Source organism: Pseudorasbora parva, chromosome 22, assembly GCF_024679245.1.
Source record: "Pseudorasbora parva isolate DD20220531a chromosome 22, ASM2467924v1, whole genome shotgun sequence".
NCBI classification, from domain to species: domain Eukaryota; kingdom Metazoa; phylum Chordata; class Actinopteri; order Cypriniformes; family Gobionidae; genus Pseudorasbora; species Pseudorasbora parva.
Genome location: NC_090193.1, coordinates 39,034,765 through 39,058,399, shown reverse-complemented (window position 1 = coordinate 39,058,399; position 23,635 = coordinate 39,034,765). Strand labels below are relative to the sequence as shown.

The following is a 23,635-nucleotide window of genomic DNA, read 5'->3' as shown; positions in this document are numbered from 1 at the left end:
GTGTGTGTGTGTGGAGGGGATCTCTCTCACTCTGTGTGTGTGTGTGTGGGGGGGGGGGGGGGTCTCTCTCACTCTCTCTCTCTGTGTGTGTGTGTGTGTGTGTGTGTAGGGGGTCTCTCTCACTCTGTGTGTGTGCAGAGGTGTCAAAAGTACTGGCATTCATTACTCAAGTGGAAGTATAGATACTAGGGTTTAAAAATACTTCTGTAGAAGTTGAAGTATCAACTCAAGCTTTTTACTTAAGTAAAAGTGTAAAAGTACTGGTTTTCAAAACTACTTAAAGTATAAAAGTAAAAGTAATGTAAGGAAAAAAATGCCATACCACAGGGGCATATAGTGCACTACCCCACCTCCTCAAAAAACATTTTTCTAAAGGCCATAATGACTATAATGTTATATTCAAATGTTAATGCTGAAAAATTTGGGATGCACTGGCTACCTGTTTCAGCCACATATACCCATTGAAAATTAATGCATTTTAGTACAATGGACATATGTGTACTGCTGAGCATGTTTCCTGAAGCGGAAGATATGATGGCTAGTTGCCTATAAGTTATGAATAACCTTTATCGGAATGTAAATGTAGGCTACATGTGTGATCAGTGTTGCCAGATTGAGTCGACGATTTAGAGCCCTACGGGCCCTGACTTTTACACCCCTAACCTCATACCCACTGTCGGCCGCTGACTGCTTGGTTGTCACTTTAAAAAAAATTAACAAACTACATAATTATATTTGGATAATAACAAACAAATTATCCAAACATTTTTCTAAATTAACTTTATTAAAGAAACTAAACGAAATATAACTATTGGACATTACAAACAAAGCTGAACTATTTTGATGACTGCAGGAGTGTGTCATAAGAAGGATTGTGCAGGGCCTGTGCAGGGATCAAACTAAGGTCACCAAAACTGGCAAAATAATGTGATGATATTTTATTGAAGAAGCCACTTTAAGTGCAAACAGTGCCCAATATAAGATATCGGAAAAAGCACATAATTAACAGGCATTTCACATTAAAACACACCACTGCCAAAATGCGTAATTCATTGATATACTGTACAATAATCCGCCGACAAAAAAATAACAACAATGCGTTTAGCTTTGCTCTGACAAAACTACAGTACCCTTGTGAAGTTCATAGAACACGCACTTATCCCAGTCAAAACTGATTCATCATTGATTCAAACCTCTTTCGGAAGCTGTTGGGGTTGCTAGTTGCAGATGTCCTGAGTGTGTATTATGATGGACAGGATCATGATTATAGTCTTCGAGTCACAGGTGTAATCCACGTTTGAGAGTTGGTTCACTCTAACGTTACCACTCTGTAGAAACGGCTTGTGTATATATATATATATATATATATATATATATATATATATATATATATATATATATATATATATATATATATATATATATATATATACTGTATGTATGCCACTTTAGCATAGCAATCACTTGATTATACATCTACAACGAGTTATCGCGCTAAAAACCTGGCTGTCATGAATGAGCGCTTCTGCCTGCTGATCGCTGATTGACTGAAAGTGCGTGCTCGTGCGCTGGAACCCGCCCAATCTGGCAACACCGTGTGTGATTTGTGCTTTGAGTCATGTGCAGGCGCGATGTAACCAATAGGGTGTTGGAATGGTATATGTTTACACTTCTCATCCAACCACAATCATATTCACACTATCCGGATGACGCGATTTATCTGCATAGTTTTTTTTTTTTTAAACAAGATGAAATGAAAGAGGAGTAACGAGGCTATTTTTAAAAAGTAAGGAGTAGAAAGTACAGATAATTGCTTGAAAATGTAAGGAGTAGAAGTAAAAAGTAGGCAGAAAAATAATTACTCCAGTAAAGTATAGATACCAAAAATTTCTACTTAAGTAAGGTAACGAAGTATTTGTACTTCGTTACTTGACACCTCTGGTGTGTGTCACCTTGTCTCTTGTTTTTTCATAATTTAACCCTTTCATATCATAGGCTATCACAAATATCTATCACTTTATTTTGAAAAATAAGTAAAACAAAAACATATATTATATGTTAGGCATTGGGGATACGTTCCAATCTGGTTTCAGGACCAGACATAGTACTGAATCTGCGTTACTGAGGGTGCATAATGACATTCTTGAAGCACTTGATAGAAAAAACTCTATGGTTCTAGTTTTACTGGACCTTACCGCTGCATTTGACACTGTGGATCATACAATTCTCATTTCTCGTCTTCAACATGTTGCTGGTCTGCAGAAAGTGGTGCTGAATTGGTTCACCTCATACCTCACTAATAGAACCTTTTCAGTAATGCTCAATGACTTTTCCTCCTCAGCTGCCCCTATGTCATCTGGAGTACCACAGGGTTCCATTCTCGGTCCTATTCTGTTTTCTCTCTACATTCTGCCACTTGGTCAACTCATCTCCAGACACAACGTTCATTTTCATTTCTATGCCGACGACCTCCAGATCTACCTTCCTGTGATACTGAGTAATCGGTCGGCACTGGATCCTCTCTATAATTGTCTTCAGGACATCAAACAGTGGCTTTCCCAGAATTTCCTTCATTTAAATGAAGAAAAGACTGAGTACATCCTGTTCAGCCCGGATTCATCCAGCAGTGCTTTTACCTTTGGACCTACGACACCTCAGTTTGCTCCGTCTGTACGTAACCTGGGCGTTATTTTGGACAAAAACATGCTGTATGATAAACAGATTGGTGCAGTAGTGAAGGCAAGTTTTTACCAGCTAAGACTTCTTAGTAAGGTCAAATATTTTTTGTCCAGAGCCGACCTTGAAAAAGCAATTCATGCCTTCATCAGCTCGAGGATCGACTACTGTAATGCCCTCTACACTGGACTAAATACATCTCTTATCAGTCGCCTCCAACTAGTACAAAACGCTGCCGCACGTCTTCTCTCTAACACATCTAAACGGTCACACATCACCCCTGTCCTCCGCTCGCTTCACTGGCTCCCAGTGCAGTTTAGGGTGGAGTATAAAATCCTATTGTTTGTGTTTAAGGCCATCCATGGTTTGGCCCCAGTATACCTCACTGAACTAGTAAAAATATATCAGCCAGCCAGGACACTCCGTTCCTCTGATCAAATTTCTCTGGTTACCACAACATACAGGTATAAAAAGTTTGGAGGCCGATCATTTAGTGTTCTAGGACCTAAGTTGTGGAATGCACTCCCTGTGCACCTTCGAAACATCACGGTGCTGAGTATTTTCAAAGCACATCTGAAAACACACTTTTTTAATCAAGCTTTTGACTTTTAGTCTTGTTCTTGTTTGTTTGTATTTGTCTTTATGTTGTTGTTTGATGTTTGTTCTGGAAAGCGCCTTGTGCACCTTTTGGCTGCTGTAAGGCGCTATATAAATAAATTATTGATTATTGATTGATTGATATCTTTAATTAAATACTGGTCTTGTGAACTTACAAAATTTTGAGCTGCAAAAAATACATTTGCACATAATTGAAAGTGATATCCTAAATACTTTTCTATAACATGGGCTTTAAAGAAGGTCATGTGCTGTGTTTGCAAAGATCACATATGACACCTCTTTAAACTAATTATTTATTGATAGAATTCAAATGGATAAAAAAATTTTTTTCACATGATCTTATAAAAGTGGCTGTTTATAATAAACTTCCATAAATTATATGCACGGATATTACTCTTACCTGACACTGATATTAAAATCATTGTTGCGGTCTCTGTGATTTGGCTTAATTTATTTTTAAGAGAAGGCTAAGGATAATACAACTTCAGCATTTGGACAGTATTCTGCACTCATTTTGAAATTGACATTTGACGTCATCTGACATAAAATTAATGAATAAAATGTAATTTTATCTCATAGATGTGAGTGTTGTGGTTCCTGGTCATAGCGGCACCAGTTGCTGCAGTTAATGAGGTGAATTCAAATGACTTTGACATAGTCCCTTTATTTATTTTTTCCCATATTAAATGCCTATTGGCCTGCTGTGCACAGTTAAGCTGATGCCACCGGGGTGGCGGTGCCACCGGCTTGGGCCCGTCATCGCTGCTCGCAGCTTTAATTATTATTTATTATTATTTTTTTTACCGACTATTTGGGCATTTTTGGGGCCTTTCCCATGCTCGAAAACTCTTGAAACTTTGCACACGCATCAGAATGCGCGGCCATCAGGGCCGGGCTGAGGCTGGTACCCGGGCGTGGCAGGGGGGCTCGACAGCGCCCCCTAAAGTGGGCTCTGAAAACGGGGTCTATAAATCAAACACACTTGCACGTACATATATGAAACTCGGTACACATATAGTGCTCATCGGGCCGAACAACTTTCGTGCTCTAACTTATGCGTCAGCCCAACAGGAAGTGAGCTATTATGAGTTGTTCGGAAAACGCATGCTCTGAAATTTGCGATACTCCTCCTAGAAAATTGACCCGATCAGCACCAAACTCGGTCAGCCTGAAGTCAAGACACTGAGGATGCCAAATTGCGAGCAACTTTTTGATATCTCAAACGGTTTGGCCGTGGCGAAGAGACAAATTTATGGCGAGAAAAAGGAAACAGGAAGTGAGTTATAACTTTTGCATACATTAATTCATTTTGATGAAACTTCAGCTGTGTGTTCGTTGTAAGAGGACGATCACATGGATATGACTTTTGTGAGACAAAGTTATAGCGCCACCAACTGGCAGCAGGAAGTGTGTCACTTTCAAAATTGCTTTAAATCCCCATCTTATTTTCACCCGATTTACTTCAAACTTCATCAGTATTATGTCAAAACATAGCAGATATAGACATATGAATGGATTCCTGATTCTAGAAAAACTGTTGTCATGGCAACGTGTCAAAGTCTAATAATCTTTTTTGGTGTTTTTGAGACTCTTCACATGCTTGAAATTGCATGAAACTCAACACACACATCAGACATGCTGTCCAGAAGATGCAAGCAAAGATTCAGAAACGGGCGTGGTAGAGGGGCTCAGTAGCGCCATCTTTTGTCCAAAGCGGGGGGTTAGTTTTATCTACATTCACCAAACTCGGTATATATATTGTACATTTCGAGCCGGATAACTTTCTAATTTACAGTCATTAGCTCTGACCAACAGGAAGTCAGATAATTTGGTTGGAAGATAACAAGAAGTCGAAAGCGAGCTCTGAGTTTTTACCTTCTCCTCAAAAGCGATTCATTCAATCTCCTCCAAACTCGGACAACATGAAGTAAATATACAGAAGATGCTAAAATGCGAACGGTTATTGGATATCTCAAACGGTGTTCCCTTAGCAAAAGCCTAAAAAACACAAAATAGGGACACACGTGCCTGGTTCATAAATAAGGCTATACTCCCACCTGCTGGTTATTCTATATATCACACTGTTGGTTTTTTTGTTTTTTTTTCAACAGTTATGCTCTCACTTAAATGACCAGTAGAGGGCAATATTGTATAAGATTTCAAGCAAAAAAACCTTGCCTCTGTGTGTGTGTGACAATGGTTTTCTAGGCTGGTGGGGACTTAAACCTGAATGCACACAGACTCATGGGGACTTCCCAATGGGTACAAAAGCTAATAAATCAAGTTTTGTGTGATGGGTAGGTTTTGGGGCAGGGGCAGTGTAGGATGACAGAATATGGTTTGTACAGCATAAAAACCATTACGTCTATGAGTCCCCAGAAAGATAGTGAACCAGACCTGACTGTGTGTGTATGTGTGTGTGTTTGTGGGTGGGTGTGTGTGTTGTGGATGGGGGATGGTGGATGGGCTTAACTGATAAGAGTTGCCTGCAGCATACTTCAGCATTACTACTGTGTGTGTGTTCTTTTTGCTAGCCTGGTGGGGACTTCAACCTGAATGCACACAGACTCATGGGGACACGTGTCACTGATTTCTACAGTGTGTGTGTGTGTGTGTGTGTGTGTGTGTGTGTGTGTGTGTGTGTGTGTGTGTGTGTGTGTGTGTGTGTGTGTGTGTGTGTGTGTGTGTGTGTGTGTGTGTGTCAGCCACTCTTCTGTCTAAAAAGATTACCTCTCAATGCTGTGCTTTGGCCTGCATTAAAGGATAAAACATTTTATTCTGGGTTTGAATAAAAAAATCAATGTTTAAAACGAGTTTATTTGTAGGGCATTGACAATATTGTTTTATATAATTAGTTAAATAATTGTGTTAATACAAATAATTATTAATAAAAAAATATAAATATAAAAAAACATTACTAACAAAAGAAAAAAACACATTTAATTGTCTTAAAAAAAAGTAGATTAATGCCTTTTGTTTAAATATAAATATAGAATAACTAAATATAGAATAACCAGAAGGTGGAAGTGTAGCTTTATTCAGTAACCAGGTTGGATATGTCCTAGAGAACACTGTTTTGAAGATAAAACTATTGTTGTTATTGCTCCTTCCCCCTCCCTCTCTCAGGATCACTCTGTGTGTGTGTGTGTGTGTGTGTGTGTGTGTGTGTGTGTGTGTGTGTGTGTGTGTGTGTGTGGAGGGAGTCTCTCTCACTCTGTGTGTGTGTGTGTGTGTGTGTGTGTGTGTGTGTGTGTGTGTGTGTGTGTGTGTGTGTGTGTGTGTGTGTGTGTGTGTGTGTGTGTGTGTGTGTGTGTGTGTGTGTGTGTGTGTGTGTGTGTGTGGAGGGGGTCTCTCTCACTCTGTGTGTGTCGCCTTGTCTCTTGTTTTTTCATAATTTAACCCTTTCATATCATAATTGCTATCAGCAATATCTATCACTTTATTGTGAAAAATAAGTTTAAAAAAATGTATTATATATATATATATATATATATATATATATATATATATATATATATATATATATATATATATAAAATACTGGTCTTATATATATATAAAAATACATTTGCACATAATTGAAAGTGATATCCTAATACTTTTAATTGTTTTCTTTAACATTGGCTTTAAAGAAGGTCATGTGCTGTGTTTGCAAAGATCATGTATGACACCTCTTTAAACTAATTATTTATTGATAGAATTCAAATGGATTAAAAAATTAAATTTCACATGATCTTATAAAAGTGGCTGTTTTGTTGCGGTCTCTGTGATTTGGCTTAATTTATTTTTAAGAGAAGTGTAAGGATAATACAACTTCAGCATTTGGACAGTATTCTGCACTCATTTTGAAATTGACATTTGACGTCATCTGACATAAAATTAAAGAATAAAATGTAATTGATCTCATAGATGTGAGTGTTGTGGTTCCTGATCATAGCAGCACCAGTTGCTGCAGTTAATGAGGTGAATTAAAATGACTTTGACATAGTCCCTTTATTTATTTTTTCCCATATTAAATGCCTATTGGCCTGCTGTGCACAGTTAAGCTGATGCCACCGGGGTGGCGGTGCCCCCAGCTTGGGCCCGTCATCGCTGCTCGCAGCTTTAATTATTATTATTATTATTATTTTAACCCGACTATTTGGGCATTTTCGAGGCGCTTCCCATGCTCGAAAACTCTTGAAACTTTGCACACGCATCAGAATGCGCGGCCATCAGGGCCGGGCTGAGGCTGGGACCCGGGCGTGGCAGGGGGGCTCGACAGCGCCCCCTAAAGTGGGGTCTGAAAACGTGGTCTATAAATCAAACACACTTGCATGTAGATATATGAAACTCGGTACACATATAGAGCTCATCGGGCCGAACAACTTTCGTGCTCTAAGTTATGCGTCAGCCCAACAGGAAGTGAGCTATTATGGGTTGTTCGGAAAACGCATGCTCTGGAATTTGCGATACTCCTCCTAGACGATTCACCCGATCAGCACCAAACTCGGTCAGCATGAAGTCAAGACACTGAGGATGCTAAATTGCGAGCAACTTTTTGATATCTCAAACGGTTTGGCCGTGGCGAAGAGACAAATTTATGGCGAGAAAAGGGAAACAGGAAGTGTGTTATAACTTTTGCATACATTAATTCATCTTGATGAAACTTCAGCTGTGTGTTCGTTGTAAAAGGCCGATCACATGGATATGACTTTTGTGAGTCAAAGTTATAGCGCCACCAACTGGCAGCAGGAAGTGTCACTTTTGTCCAAAGTGGGGGGATAGTTTTATCTGCAGTCACCAAACTCTGTATATATATTGTACTTTTCGAGCCGGACAACTTTCTAATTTACAGTCATTAGCTCTGACCAACAGGAAGTCAGATAATTTGGTTGGAAGATAACACAAAGTGGAAAGCGGGCTCTGAGTTTTTACCTTCTCCTCAAAAGCGATTCATTCAATCTCCTCCAAACTCGGACAACATGAAGTAAATATACAGAAGATGCTAAAATGTGAACGGTTATTGGATATCTCAAACGGTGCTCCCTTAGCAAAAGCCTAAAAAATACAAAAGAGAGACACAAGTAACTGGTTCATAAATAAGGCTATACTCCCACCTGCTGGTTATTCTTTATATCACACTGGTTTTTTTGTTTTTGTTTTTGTTTTTCTCTCAACACTTATGCTCTCCCTTAAAGGACCAGTAGAGGGCAATATTGTATACGTTTTCAAGCAAAAAACCTTGCCTCTGTGTGTGTGAATGGTTTTCTAGCCTGGTGGGGACTTAAACCTGAATGCACACAGACTCATAGGGACTTCCCAATGGGTACAAAAGCTTATAAATCATACAGAATGAGTTACTTTGAAAATGTGAAAATGCAGAGTTTCCTGTGATGGGCAGGAGCAGTGTAGGAGGACAGAATATATGGTTTGTACAGCATAAAAACCATTACGTCTATGCTGAGTCCCCAAAAAGATAGTGAACCAGACATGAGTGTGTGTGTGTGTGTGTGTGTGTGTGTGTGTGTGTGTGTGTGTGTGTGTTGGGATGGGGGGGGGGTGGTAGATGGGCTGAGCTGATAAGGGTTGCCTGCAGCATACTTCAGCATTACTGTGTGTGTGTGTGTGTGTGTGTGTGTGTGTGTGTGTGTGTGTGTGTGTGTGTGTGTGTGTGTGTGTGTGTGTGTGTGTGTGTGTGTGTGTGTGTGTGTGTGTGTGTGTGTGTGTGTGTTATTTTTTCTAGCCTGGTGGGGACTTCAACCTGAATGCACACAGACTCATGGGGACACGTGTCACTGATTTCTACAGTGTGTGTGTGTGTGTGTGTGTGTGTGTGTGTGTGTGAGCCACTCTTCTGTCTAAAACGATTACCTCTCAATGCTGTGCTTTGGCCTGCATTAAAGGATTAAACATATTATACTGGGTTTGAATAAAAAAATAAATATTGTGAATATATAAATAAATGTGTGTGTGTGTGTGTGTGTGTGTGTGTGTGTGTGTGTGTGTGTGTGTGTGTGTGTGTGTGTGTGTGTGTGGAGGGGGTCTCTCTCACTCTGTGTGTGTGTCACCTTGTTTTTTAATAATTTAACAATTTCATATCATAGGCTATCACAAATATCTATAACTTTATTGTGAAAAATAAGTAAAAAACTAAAACATATATTATTTCTTTAATTAAATACTGGTCTTCTGAACTTACAAAATTTTGAGCTGCAAAAAAATACATTTGCACATAATTGAAAGTGATTTCCTAATACTTTTAATTGTTTTCTATAACATGGGCTTTAAAGAAGGTCATGTGCTGTGTTTGCAAAGATCACGTATGACACCTCTTTAAACTAATTATTTATTGATAGAATTCAAATGGATAAAAAAATAATTTCACAGGATCTTATAAAAGTGGCTGTTTATAATAAACTTCCATAAATTATATGCACGCATATTACTCTTACCTGACACTGATATTAAAATCATTGTTGCGGTCTCTGTGATTTGGCTTAATTTATTTTTAAGAGAAGTGTAAGGATAATACAACTTCAGCATTTGGACAGTATTCTGCACTCATTTTGAAATTGACATTTGACGTCATCTGACATAAAATTAATGAATAAAATGTAATTGATCTCATAGATGTGACTGTTGTGGTTCCTGGTCATAGCAGCACCAGTTGCTGCAGTTAATGAGGTGAATTCAAATGACTTTGACATAGTCCCTTTATTTATTTTTTCCCATATTAAATGCCTATTGGCCTGCTGTGCACAGTTAAGCTGATGCCACCGGGGTGGCGGTGCCACCGGCTTGGGCCCGCCCATCGCTGCTCGCAGCTTTAATTATTATTATTATTATTATCTTTTCGCCTTTTGGGCATTTTTGGGGCCCTTCCCATGCTCGAAAACTCTTGAAACTTTGCACACGCATCGGAATGCGCGGCCAACAGGGTCGGGCAGAGGCCTTTGACCCGGGCGTGGCAGGGGGGCTCAACAGCGCCCCCTTGATAAACTGGGTCTATATATTAAACACACTTGCACGTACATGTATGAAACTCGGTACACTTATAGATCTCATCAGGCCGAACAACTTCCGCACTCATAGTCACAAGCTTTGCCCAACAGGAAGTGAGCTATTATGGGTTGTTCGGAAAACGCATGCTCTGGAATTTGCGATACTCCTCCTAGACGATTCACCCGATCAGCACCAAACTCAGTCAGCATGAAGTCAAGACACTGAGAATGCTAAATTGCGAGCAACTTTTTGATATCTCAAATGGTTTGGCCGTGGCGAAGAGACAAATTTATGGCGAGAAAAGGGAAACAGGAAGTGTGTTATAACTTTTGCATACATTAATTCATTTTGATGAAACTTCAGCTGTGTGTTCGTTGTAAGAGGCCGATCACATGGATATGACTTTTGTGAGTCAAAGTTATAGCGCCACCAACTGGCAGCAGGAAGTGTGTCACTTTTGTCCAAAGTGGGGGGGTTAGTTTTATCTACATTCACCAAACTCAGTATATATATTGTACATTTCGAGCCGGACAACTTTCTAATTTACAGTCATTAGCTCTGACCAACAGGAAGTCAGATAATTTGGTTGGAAGATAACAAGAAGTGGCAAAGCGAGCTCTGAGTTTTTACCTTCTCCTCAAAAGCGATTCATTCAATCTCCTCCAAACTCGGACAACATAAAGTAAATATACAGAAGATGCTAAAATGCGAACGGTTATTGGATATCTCAAACGGTTTTCCCGTAGCAAAAGCCTAAAAAACACAAAATAAGAACACAAGTGCCTGGTTCATAAATAAGGCTATACTCCCACCTGCTGGTTATTCTCTATATCACACTGTTTTTTTTTTTTTTTTTTTTTTTCCAACACTTATGCTCTCCCTTAAATGACCAGTAGAGGGCAATATTGTATAAGTTTTCAAGCAAAAAAAACTTACCTCTGTGTGTGTGTGTGTGAATGGTTTTCTAGCCTGGTGGGGACTTAAACCTGAATGCACACAGACTCATGGGGACTTCCCAATGGGTACAAAAGCTTATAAATCAAACAGAATGAGTTCTTTTGAAAAGGTGAAAATGCAGAAAGTTTTGTGTGATGGGAAGGTTTTGGGGCAGGAGCAGTGTAGAAGGACAGAATATATGGTTTGTACAGCATAAAAACCATTACATCTATGGTGAGTCCCCAGAAAAAGATAGTGAACCAGACATGAGTGTGTGTGTGTGTGTGTGTGTGTGTGAGGGGTGGGGGGTGAAGGGGGGTGTTGTGGATGGGGGGATGGGCTGAGCTGATTTGAGTTGCCTGCAGCATACTTCAGCATTACGTGTGTGTGTGTGTGTGTGTGTGTGTGTGTGTGTGTGTGTGTGTGTGTGTGTGTGTGTGTGTGTGTGTGTGTGTGTGTGTGTGTGTGTGTGTGTGTGTGTGTGTTGTTCTAGCCTGGTGGGGACTTCAACCTGAATGCACACAGACTCATGGGGACACGTCACTGTAGGGGCCTAAATTGAGGTCCCAATGGGTACAAAAGCTTATAAATCATACAGAATGAGTTCTTTTGAAAATGTAAAAATGCAGAAAGTTTTGTGATGGGTATGTTTAGGGGTAGGGGCAGGAGGACAGAATATATGGTTTATACAGCATAAAAACCATTACGTCTATGAGTCCCCAGAAAGATAGTGAACCAGACATGAGTGTGTGTGTGTGTGTGTGTGTGTGTGTGTGTGTGTGTGTGTGTGTGTGTGTGTGTGTGTGTGTGTGTGTGTGTGTGTGTGAGCCAATCTTCTGTCTAAAAAGATTACCTCTCAATGCTGTGCTTTGGCCTGCATTAAAGGGGTACTTCAGCGCTGGGAAGATGAATCTGTATTTAAACTGGGTCATCAATGCAGTAGAAATGTGAAATTATTTTTGAATTTGGTGTCTTCTAGACTGAGAAAAGACAGAAAATGTGTTTTTGTCCCATGGGGATGAAAGACTACAATTCCCAGAATGCTTCGCTGCCCTGTGAGGCCATTCCCAACACCACTAACTTCATTACTGTGACTGAGTTAGAGAAGACACTACAATTAAAAACTGAACGTGTCTGTTCAATATAATGAGTGAGTCACTGCGCGAGTATCACAGCACTGAGCACTAACTGCACGAGTGATGAGAGCTGAGGTAATCGCGACTACATTCGCGGCATACATTCACACAGGAGTTCAGTCTGGCACGCGTTTCAGTTCATGCCTTTGCAAGCTTAACTTTCATAGAAATGAATTTGAGAAGTTAGAAGACTTACATTGCTCAACATAGCTCTGTTTAAATGATCCTGTCTGCAAGCTGAGCTCTCCCTGCCAGCTGAGTGTTATCTCCATCCCCCATGCGCGAGTTCAAAACATGAGGAAATGGCTCCCTCTGCTGGCTGTAGTCTTTAGCCTCTGGGCACACATTCCTCCTATGATGCAAAAATCGTCATTTTGCATCATAGGAGGAATTTTTCCAGAAATAAAATGCATAAATCTCTTGTCTCAGGGAGATATGAGGGGGGAAAGCACAATAATTTGAATATTCTCCAGGGTTTCTACTGATACAAAGCCATATGCTAATCGCTGAAGTAACCCTTTAAAGGATAAAACATATTATTCTGGGTTTGAATAAAAAAATAAATGTATAAAACCAGTTTATTTGTAGGGCATTGACAATATTGTTTTATATAATTAGTTAAATAATTGTGTTAATACAAATAATTATTAATAAAACATAAATATAAATAAAAAAAATTACTAACAAAGGCAAAAACACATTTAATTGTCTTTTTCAACAAAAAGTAATTGGTGTGTGTAACTTAAAAATGAGAAGATTAATGTTTAAGGACAAAAATGATAACCAATGAGCTACCGGTATATAGAATAACCAGAAGGTGGAAGTGTAGCCTTATTGAGTAACCAGGTTGGATATGTCCTAGGGAACACTGTTTTGAAGATAAAACTATTGTTGTTATTGGAAAACAGTGTTTTCAGACAGTGAAATAAAAACAATGTTCTCTCACTGTTTAGATTTTGTGTCTGTCATTCCCCTCCCCCCTCACTCTCCCTCTCTTAGGATCACTATGTGTGTGTGGGTGTGTGTGTGTGTGTGTGTGTGTGGAGGGGGTCTCTCTCACTCTGTGTGTGTGTGTCACCTTTTCTCTTGTGTTTTCATAATTTAACCCTTTCATATCATAGGCTATCACAAATATCTATCACTTTATTGTGAAAAATAAGTAAAAAACAAAAACATATATTATATCTTTAATTAAATACTGGTCTTCTGAACTTACAAAATTTTGAGCTGCAAAAAATATATTTGCACATAATTGAAAGTGATGTCCCAATACTTTTAATTGTTTTCTATAACACGGGCTTTAAAGAAGGTCATGTGATGTGTTTGCAAAGATCACGTATGACACCTCTTTAAACTAATTATTTATTGATAAAATTCAAATGGATAAAAAAAATATAATTTCACATGATCTTATAAAAGTGGCTGTTTAAAATAAACTTCTATAAATTATATGCACGCATATTACTCTTACCTGACACTGATATTAAAATCATTGTTGCGGTCTCTGTGATTTGGCTTAATTTATTTTTAAGAGAAGTGTAAGGATAATACAACTTCAGCATTTGGACAGTATTCTGCACTCATTTGAAATCATCTGACATAAAATTAATGAATAAAATGTAATTGATCTCAGATGTGAGTGTTGTGGTTCCTGGTCATAGCAGCACCAGTTGCTGCAGTTAATGAGGTGAATTCAAATGACTTTGACATAGTCCTTTTATTTATTTTTTCCCATATTAAATGCCTATTGGCCTGCTGTGCACAGTAAAGCTGATGCCACCGGGGTGACGGTGCTCCCGGCTTGGGCCCGTCATCGCTGCTCGCAGCTTTAATTATTATTATTATTTTAACCCGACTATTTGGGCATTTTGGGGGCCCTTCCCATGCTCGAAAACTCTTGAAACTTTGCACACGCATCAGAATGCGCGGCCATCAGGGCCGGGCTGAGGCTGGGACCCGGGCGTGGCAGGGGGGCTCGACAGCGCCCCCTAAAGCGGGGTCTGAAAACGGGGTCTATAAATGAAACACACTTTCACGTACACATATGAAACTCGGTACACATATAGAGTTCATCGGGCCGAACAACTTTCGTGCTCTAAGTTATGTGTCAGCCCAACAGGAAGTGAGCTATTATGGGTTGTTCGGAAAACGCATGCTCTGGAATTTGCAATACTCCTCCTAGACGATTCACCCGATCAGCACCAAACTCGGTCAGCATGAAGTCAAGACACTGAGGATGCTAAATTGCAAGCAACTTTTTGATACCTCGAACGGTTTGGCCGTGGCGAAGAGACAAATTTATGGCGAGAAAAGGGAAACAGGAAGTGTGTTATAACTTTTGCATACATTAATTCATTTTGATGAAACTTCAGCTGTGTGTTCGTTGTAAGAGGCCGATCACATGGATATGACTTTTGTGAATCAAAGTTATAGCGCCACCAACTGGCAGCAGGAAGTGTGTCACTTTTGTCCAAAGTGGGGGGGTTAGTTTTATCTACATTCACCAAACTCGGTATATATATTGTATATTTCGAGCCGGACAACTTTCTAATTTACAGTCATTAGCTCTGACCAACAGGAAGTCAGATAATTTGGTTGGAAGATAACAAGAAGTGGCAAAGCGAGCTCTGAGTTTTTACCTTCTCCTCAAAAGCGATTCATTCAATCTCCTCCAAACTCGGACAACATGAAGTAAATATACAGAAGATGCTAAAATGCGAACGGTTATTGGATATCTCAAACGGTGGTCCCGTAGCAAAAGCCTAAAAAACACAAAATAAGAACACAAGTGCCTGGTTCATAAATAAGGCTATACTCCCACCTGCTGGTTATTTTCTATATCACACTGTGTTTTTTTTTTTTTTTTTCAACACTTATGCTCTCACTTAAATGACCAGTAGAGGGCAATATTGTATAAGTTTTCAAGCAAAAAAACCTTACCTCTGTGTGTGTGTGTGAATGGTTTTCTAGCCTGGTGGGGACTTAAACCTGAATGCACACAGACTCATGGGGACTTCCCAATGGGTACAAAAGCTTATAAATCAGACAGAATGAGTTCTTTTGAAAAGGTGAAAATGCAGAAAGTTGTGTGATGGGTAGGTTTAGGGGTAGGAGCAGTGTAGGAGGACAGAATATATGGTTTGTACAGCATAAAAACCATTACATCTATGGTGAGTCCCCAGAAAAAGATAGTGAACCAGACATGAGTGTGTGTGTGTGTGTGTGTGTGTGTGTGTGTGTGTGAGGGGCAGGGGCAGGGGTGGGGGGGTGAAGGGGGGTGTTGTGGATGGGGGGATGGGCTGAGCTGATTTGAGTTGCCTGCAGCATACTTCAGCATTACTACTGTGTGTGTGTGTGTGTGTGTGTGTGTGTGTGTGTGTTGTTCTAGCCTGGTGGGGACTTCAACCTGAATGCACACAGACTCATGGGGACACATGTCACTGTAGGGGCCTAAATTGAGGTCCCAATGGGTACAAAAGCTTATAAATCATACAGAATGAGTTCTTTTGAAAATGTAAAAATGCAGAAAGTTTTGTGAAATGGGAAGGTTTAGGGGTAGGGGCAGGAGGACAGAATATATGGTTTGTAAAGCATAAAAACCATTACGTCTATGAGTCCCCAGAAAGATAGTGAACCAGACATGAGTGTGTGTGTGTGTGTGTGTGTGTGTGTGTGTGTGTGTGTGTGTGTGTGTGTGTGTGTGTGTGTGTGCGTGCGTGCGTGTGCGCTAAAAAGATTACCTCTCAATGCTGTGCTTTGGCCTGCATTAAAGGATAAAACATATTATTCTGGGTTTGAATAAAAAAATAAATGTATAAAACCAGTTTATTTGTAGGGCATTGACAATATTGTTTTATATAATTAGTTAAATAATTGTGTTAATACAAATAATTATTAAATATATAAATATTTAAAAAAAATTACTAACAAAGGAAAAAACACATTTAATTGTCTTTTTCAACAAAAAGTAATTGGTGTGTGTAACTTAAAAATGAGAAGATTAATGTTTAAGGACAAAAATGATAACCAATGAGCTACCGGCATATAGAATAACCAGAAGTTGGAAGTGTAGCCTTATTTAGTAACCAGGTTGGATATGTCCTAGGGAACACTGTTTTGAAGATAAAACTATTGTTGTTATTGCAAAACAGTGTTTTCAGACAGTGAAATAAAAACAATGATCTCTCACTGTTTAGATTTTGTGTCTGTCATTCCCCCTCCCCCCTCCCTCTCCCTCTCTTAGGATCACTATGTGTGTGTGTGTGTGTGTGTGTGTGTGTGTGTGTGTGTGTGTGTGTGTGTGTGTGTGTGTGTGTGTGTGTGTGTGTGTGTGTGTGTGTGGAGGGGGTCTCTCTCACTCTGTGTGTGTGTCACCTTTTCTCTTGTGTTTTCATAATTTAACCCTTTCATATCATAGGCTATCACAAATATATATCACTTTATTGTGAAAAATAAGTAAAAAACAAAAACATATATTATATCTTTAATTAAATACTGGTCTTCTGAACTTACAAAATTTTGAGCTGCAAAAAAATATATTTGCACATAATTGAAAGTGATGTCCCAATACTTTTAATTGTTTTCTATAACATGGGCTTTAAAGAAGGTCATGTGCTGTGTTTGCAAAGATCACGTATGACACCTCTTTAAACTAATTATTTAATGATAAAATAATTCCATAAATTTTATGCACGCATATTACTCTTACCTGACACTGATATTAAAATCATTGTTGCGGTCTCTGTGATTTGGCTTAATTTATTTTTAAGAGAAGTGTAAGGATAATACAACTTCAGCATTTGGACGGTATTCTGCACTCATTTGAAATTGACATTTGACATCATCTGACATAAAATTAATGAATAAAATGTAATTGATCTCAGAGATGTGAGTGTTGTGGTTCCTGGTCATAGCAGCACCAGTTGCTGCAGTTAATGAGGTGAATTCAATTGACTTTGACATAGTCCCTTTATTTATTTTTTCCCATATTAAATGCCTATTGGCCTGCTGTGCACAGTTAAGCTGATGCCACCGGGGTGGCGGTGCCACCGGCTTGGGCCCGTCATCGCTGCTCGCAGCTTTAATTATTATTTTTTTTACCGACTATTTGGGCATTTTTGGGGCCTTTCCCATGCTCGAAAACTCTTGAAACTTTGCACACGCATCAGAATGCGCGGCCATCAGGGCCGGGCTGAGGCTGGGACCCGGGCGTGGCAGGGGGGCTTGACAGCGCCCCCTAAAGTGGGCTCTGAAAACAGGATCTATAAATCAAACACACTTGCACGTACATATATGAAACTCGGTACACATATAGAGCTCATCGGGCCGAATAACTTTCGTGCTCTAACTTATGCGTCAGCCCAACAGGAAGTGAGCTATTATTGGTTGTTCGGAAAACGCATGCTCTGGAATTTGCGATACTCCTCCTAGAAAATTGACCCGATCAGCACCAAACTCGGTCAGCATGAAGTCAAGACACTGAGGATGCCAAATTGCGAGCAACTTTTTGATATGTCAAAGGGTTAGGCCGTGGCGAAGAGACGAATTTATGGCGAGAAAAAGGAAACAGGAAGTGAGTTATAACTTTTGCATACATTAATTCATTTTGATGAAACTTCAGCTGTGTGTTCGTTGTAAGAGGACGATCACATGGATATGACTTTTGTGAGACAAAGTTATAGCGCCACCAACTGGCAGCAGGAAGTGTGTCACTTTCAAAATTGCTTTAAATCCCCATCTTATTTTCATCCGATTATCTTCAAACTTCATCAGTATTATGTCAAAACATGGCAGATATAGACATATGAATGGATTCCTGATTCTAGAAAAACTGTTGTCATGGCAACGTGTCAAAGTCTAATAATCTTTTTTGGTGTTTTTGAGACTCTTCACATGCTTGAAATTGCATGAAACTCAACACACACATCAGACATGCTGTCCAGAAGATGCAAGCAAAGATTCAGAAACGGGCGTGGTAGAGGGGCTCAGTAGCGCCATCTTTTGTCCAAAGCGGGGGGGTTAGTTTTATCTACATTCACCAAACTCGGTATATATATTGTACATTTTGAGCCGGACAACTTTCTAATTTACAGTCATTAGCTCTGACCAACAGGAAGTCAGATAATTTGGTTGGAAGATAACAAGAAGTCGAAAGCGAGCTCTGAGTTTTTACCTTCTCCTCAAAAGCGATTCATTCAATCTCCTCCAAACTTGGACAACATGAAGTAAATATACAGAAGATGCTAAAATGCGAACGGTTATTGGATATCTCAAACGGTGTTCCCTTAGTAAAAGCCTAAAAAAGACAAAGTAAGCACACAAGTGCCTGGTTCATAAATAAGGCTATACTCCCACCTGCTGGTTATTCTATATAATCACAGTTTTTTTTTTTTTTTTTTTCAACACTTATGCTCTCACTTAAATGACCAGTAGAGGGCAATATTGTATAAGTTTTCAAGCAAAAAACCTTGCCTCTGTGTGTGTGTGAGAATGCTTTTCTAGCCTGCTGGGGACTTAAACCTGAATGCACACAGACTCATGGGGACTTCCCAATGGGTACAAAAGCTTATAAATCAGACAGAATGAGTTCTTTTGAAAATGTGAAAATGCAGAAAGTTTTGTGTGATGGGTAGGTTTAGGGGTAGGAGCAGTGTAGGAGGACAGAATATGGTTTGTACAGCATAAAAATGGGTGGATGGGCTGAACTGATAAGAGTTGCCTGCTGGATACTTTAGCATTACTCGTGTGTGTGTGTGTGTGTGTGTGTGTGTGTGTGTGTGTGTGTGTGTGTGTGTGTGTGTGTGTGTGTGTGTGTGTGTGTGTGTGTTCTTTTTTCTAGCCTGGTGGGGACTTCAACCTGAATGCACACAGACTCATGGGGACAGGTGTCACTGATTTCTACAGTGTGTGTGTGTGTGGGGGGGTGGGGGGTGGGGTGGGGGTGGATGGGCTGAACTGATAAGAGTTGCCTGCAGCATACTTTAGCATTACTTGTGTGTGTGTGTGTGTGTGTGTGTGTGTGTGTGTGTGTGTGTGTGTGTGTGTGTGTGTGTGTGTGTGTGTGTGTGTGTGTGTTCTTTTTTCTAGCCTGGTGGGGACTTCAACCTGAATGCACACAGACTCATGGGGACACGTGTCACTGATTTCTAGAGTGTGTGTGTGTGTGTGTGTGTGTGTGTGTGTGTGTGTGTGTGTGTGTGTGTGTGTGAGCCACTCTTCTGTCTAAAACAATTACCTCTCAATGCTGTGCTTTGGCCTGCATTAAAGGATTAAACATATTATTCTGGGTTTGAATAAAAAAAATAAATGTATAAAACCAGTTTATTTGTAGGTCATTGACAATATTGTTTTATATAATTAGTTCCCCCCCCCCTCAGGATCACTGTGTGTGTGTGTGTGTGTGTGTGTGTGTGTGTGTGTGTGTGTGTGTGTGTGTGTGTGTGTGTGTGTGTGTGTGTGTGTGTGTGAAGGGGGTCTCTCTCACTCTGTGTGTCACCTTGTCTCTTGTTTTTTTAATAATTTAACCCTTTCATATCATAGGCTATCACAAATATCTATCACTTTATTGTGAAAAATAATAAAAAAAAACAATAAAAACACCTCTTTAAACTAATTATTTATTGATAGAATTCAAATGGATTAAAAAATTTAATTTCACATGATTTTATAAAAGTGGCTGTTTATTATAAACTTCCATAAATTTTATGCACACATATTACTCTTCCCTGACACTGATATTAAAATCATTGTTGAAGTCTCTGTGATTTGGCTTAATTTATTTTTAAGAGAAGTGTAAGGATAATACAACATCAGCATTTGGACAGTATTCTGCACTCATTTTGAAATTGACATTTGACATCATCTGACATAAAATTAATGAATAAAATGTAATTGATCTCATAGATGTGACTGTTGTGGTTCCTGGTCATAGCAGCACCAGTTGCTGCAGTTAATGAGGTGAATTCAAATGACTTTGACATAGTCCCTTTATTTATTTTTCCCATATTAAATGCCTATTGGCCTACTGCGCACAGTTAAGTTGATGCCACCGGGGTGGCGGTGCCCCCGGCTTGGGCCCGTCATCGCTGCTCGCAGCTTTAATCTTTGTTATGATATTGTATCGATACAAGGACGGCAAGTACCGATATATTTTCAGGAACTGAATTTCAGCTTGTCGTATTGTGCAGCATTTTACTGCACGCTTCTCTCTTGTGTAATATTATAAACTGCAATATCACTCTCGCTCACACACACAAGTGCAATGAGCTGTGTGTGTAGGAAGCGCATTCTCACATATTCCTGAACGTGTTTATGTGTTAGTAACTGACGCAAGTGCAAGCCAGCGGCACACTGCAACAGAATTTCAATCCCAATTACAATCAAAAAAGCTTGCATCACTTGCTACTGCGGCACTGGCCCCACCCACATGAAAAAATACTATAGTGTATATTATAGTAAAATTACAGTCAAATAACTTTAGTAAACACTTAAGTGTTTTTGAACCATACTACAGTAAAGATACTACAGTAAATTGTATAGTATTTACTACACTTTGTTAATTTACTGTAGTATATTTACTAAAGTATGGTTCAAAAACACTATTAGTAATTTTAGAATCGCTTATATTTAAACTTTTTGTTATATAGAACGATAGAATTTACGTAAGAAATTATTGAATCAAACAAAAGTAAAAAGAAGTGTAGTAAAAAGTACAAATTTAAGTTTGTAGGCTAGTTGAAGGTGTGAGAATATTATGAATGCATTTCATGTCAACTAACGTTAAACGTTTACATGTGTATTCAGTTAATCATTAAAAAGTTTAACAAAATATTCTGAACACTGGACTTAATAAATAAAATATAATTCCATGTGAACTACAAAATAAGACTTACCTCAGTGAGCGACGTAAAATTAGCAGACGTTATGTAAACAAATTTGTCTTAGACGTCGCAAGCGTAAAATGGCGCCTTTTAAATAATCATTGCATCCCTGCAGCGGCCGCTTTGTGCCTCCTGTCACAGTTTAAACAGCCTGTCAATCATCTTGTCAGAGTTAAAATCCTCCACATTCAATTTCATTTGATTTCCTACCGTTTCAGAGTTGAAATGTTGATCTGCCATTCATGGGACTTTCAAGAGGAGACTCTCCACGTGTGTTTAAAGTTATTTGCAAAAGGTTACAATGCTGGTTCAGATTATATACAATATGAATAACGTTTAATTAATATATTTTCGTCAGGTTAAATACTGATTGTTAAATCACTCCTGGTACTCGTTTGTAGCTTTTAAAACTTTTTATTTGTTTGTAGTTCTAATCGAATTCACTGACATCTGCTGGTCACGTTTGGAAGTGCAGGCCACTAATATGACTGCAGCATACCTACCTATTTTGGAGAAACTTATATTTTTGGAGAAAATAGTCATCTTTCTACTATATTTTATTGATAACACTTTATTTTAGTGTCATTATAACATATGTCACAAGTACTTACTATAGTAATAACTATAAAGTATGCAAAATCACACACATCTAACCTTAAACCAAATCCTAGCTCTATAGTAAATACATTTAGTTAATTACTATTACTCAGTACTTAAATACACTCTAAAAATGCTGGGTTAAAAACAAACCAAGCTGGGTTGAAAATGGAAAAGCCCAGCGAGTGGGTTGTCTTAGCCCAGCGGTTGGGTTAAATGTTTGCTTAAAACAACCCAATCGCTAGGCTAAAACAACCTATTCGCTGGGCTTTGTAACCACTTTCCCAGTGAACTGAAGACTTTTCTATTCAGAAAGGCTTTTATGTTTTGATTGTTTTTATTGTTTTACTTGTTTTTATTCATTTTTGTTATTTTCCCATGTAGCACTTTGTGATTCTACGGAATAAAAGTGCGTTATAAATTAAATCTATTATTATTATTAATCGCTGGGATAAAACGACCCAATCGCAGGGCTAAAACGACCCAATCGCAGGGCTAAAACGACCCAATCGCAGGGCTAAAATGACCCAATCGTAGGGCTAAAACGACCCAATCGCAGGGCTAAAACAACCCAATCGCTGGGCTAAAACAACCCAATCGCTGGGCTAAAACAACCCAATCGCAGGGCTAAAACAACCCAATCGCTGGGCTAAAACAACCCAATCGCAGGGCTAAAACGACCCAATCGCTGGGCTAAAACAACCCAATCGCAGGGCTAAAACAACCCAATCGCAGGGCTAAAACGACCCAATCGCAGGGCTAAAACAACCCAATCGCTGGGCTAAAACAACCCAATCGCAGGGCTAAAATGACCCATTTGCTAGGTTTGTCCATTTTCAATCCAACTTGGGTTGCTATTAACCCAGCATTTTTTACAGTGCAAAATTACACTGTAACTGCGACACCTTAAAATAAAGTGTAACCATTTAATTTTCACTAACTCAAGATTGATCAGAATTCTTTTGTTAAGTACATTAAATGCATTAATTAAAAACAGATGTAAATGTTATTTAAAAAAAACAGCACAAATGTCCATGAGCTGGTGATTCATGGAATCGCATTCTGATGCCAGACAGAACAGGCGCTCCCATTTTTTCCCTCTTTTATTTCTGTAAACACAAAAAGCTTAGTTAAACCTGGTGCGTAGAAGTAGTGTAGGATTCCTGAATGATCTTATTTTATTCTCAACATCCTCAGATGTCAGCATGTGCAAGTGAAAGACATCACAAGAGTCTTTACAATGGGGCGTTAAATGCTGAATAGACACTTTCTCACATTCAAAGTCAAGGTGACAGATTGCATCCGGACACTTTTTACTGCTCCCATAAACTCTTATGGCCCCGCTGCTGTCCTCTGTCAAAACTCCGGAGGTCACCAAACGCAGAAACAAGAGCGGGACACAAAATTCCAGCGTTTTCTTCAGCACCGAGCAGGGCCGGCCCTGACCAATTTGCTGCCCTAGGCAAGATTTTACTTGGTGCCCCTTGTATCAAGGTTTTTATATGTTGGTTGTGTTTTTATAATTAAAAATAAATAAATAAACACACACACACACACCTCTGGTTCTCTATCTTTGTGGGGACTCTCCATAGACGTAATGGTTTTTAGACCATACAAGGCATATTTTCTATCCCCCGATACTGCCCCTAAAACCCCCCCCCCACACACACACACACACACACTGCCCCTAAACCTACCCATCACAGGAAACATTCTGCATTTTTACTTTCTCAAAAAAACTCCTCCTGTGTGATTTATAAGCCTTTTGAAAAGTGGGGACCGCTGGCTGCTTCCCACAATGTAGGTTAT

At 39.2% G+C, this 23,635-nt stretch overlaps 1 protein-coding gene across 1 annotated transcript in view; it reads right to left on the bottom strand.

Moving 5' to 3' along the window:
• The window catches only part of LOC137058900 (CSC1-like protein 2), a 168,077-nt gene extending 146,814 nt beyond the window's left edge, over positions 1-21,263 (bottom strand). The window contains exon 1 of the mRNA XM_067432403.1: positions 21,242-21,263. The gene's annotated coding sequence lies outside the window, so the exon portion shown is untranslated. The remainder of the gene's footprint in view (positions 1-21,241) is intronic.
• Positions 21,264-23,635: the final 2,372 nt, after the last annotated feature.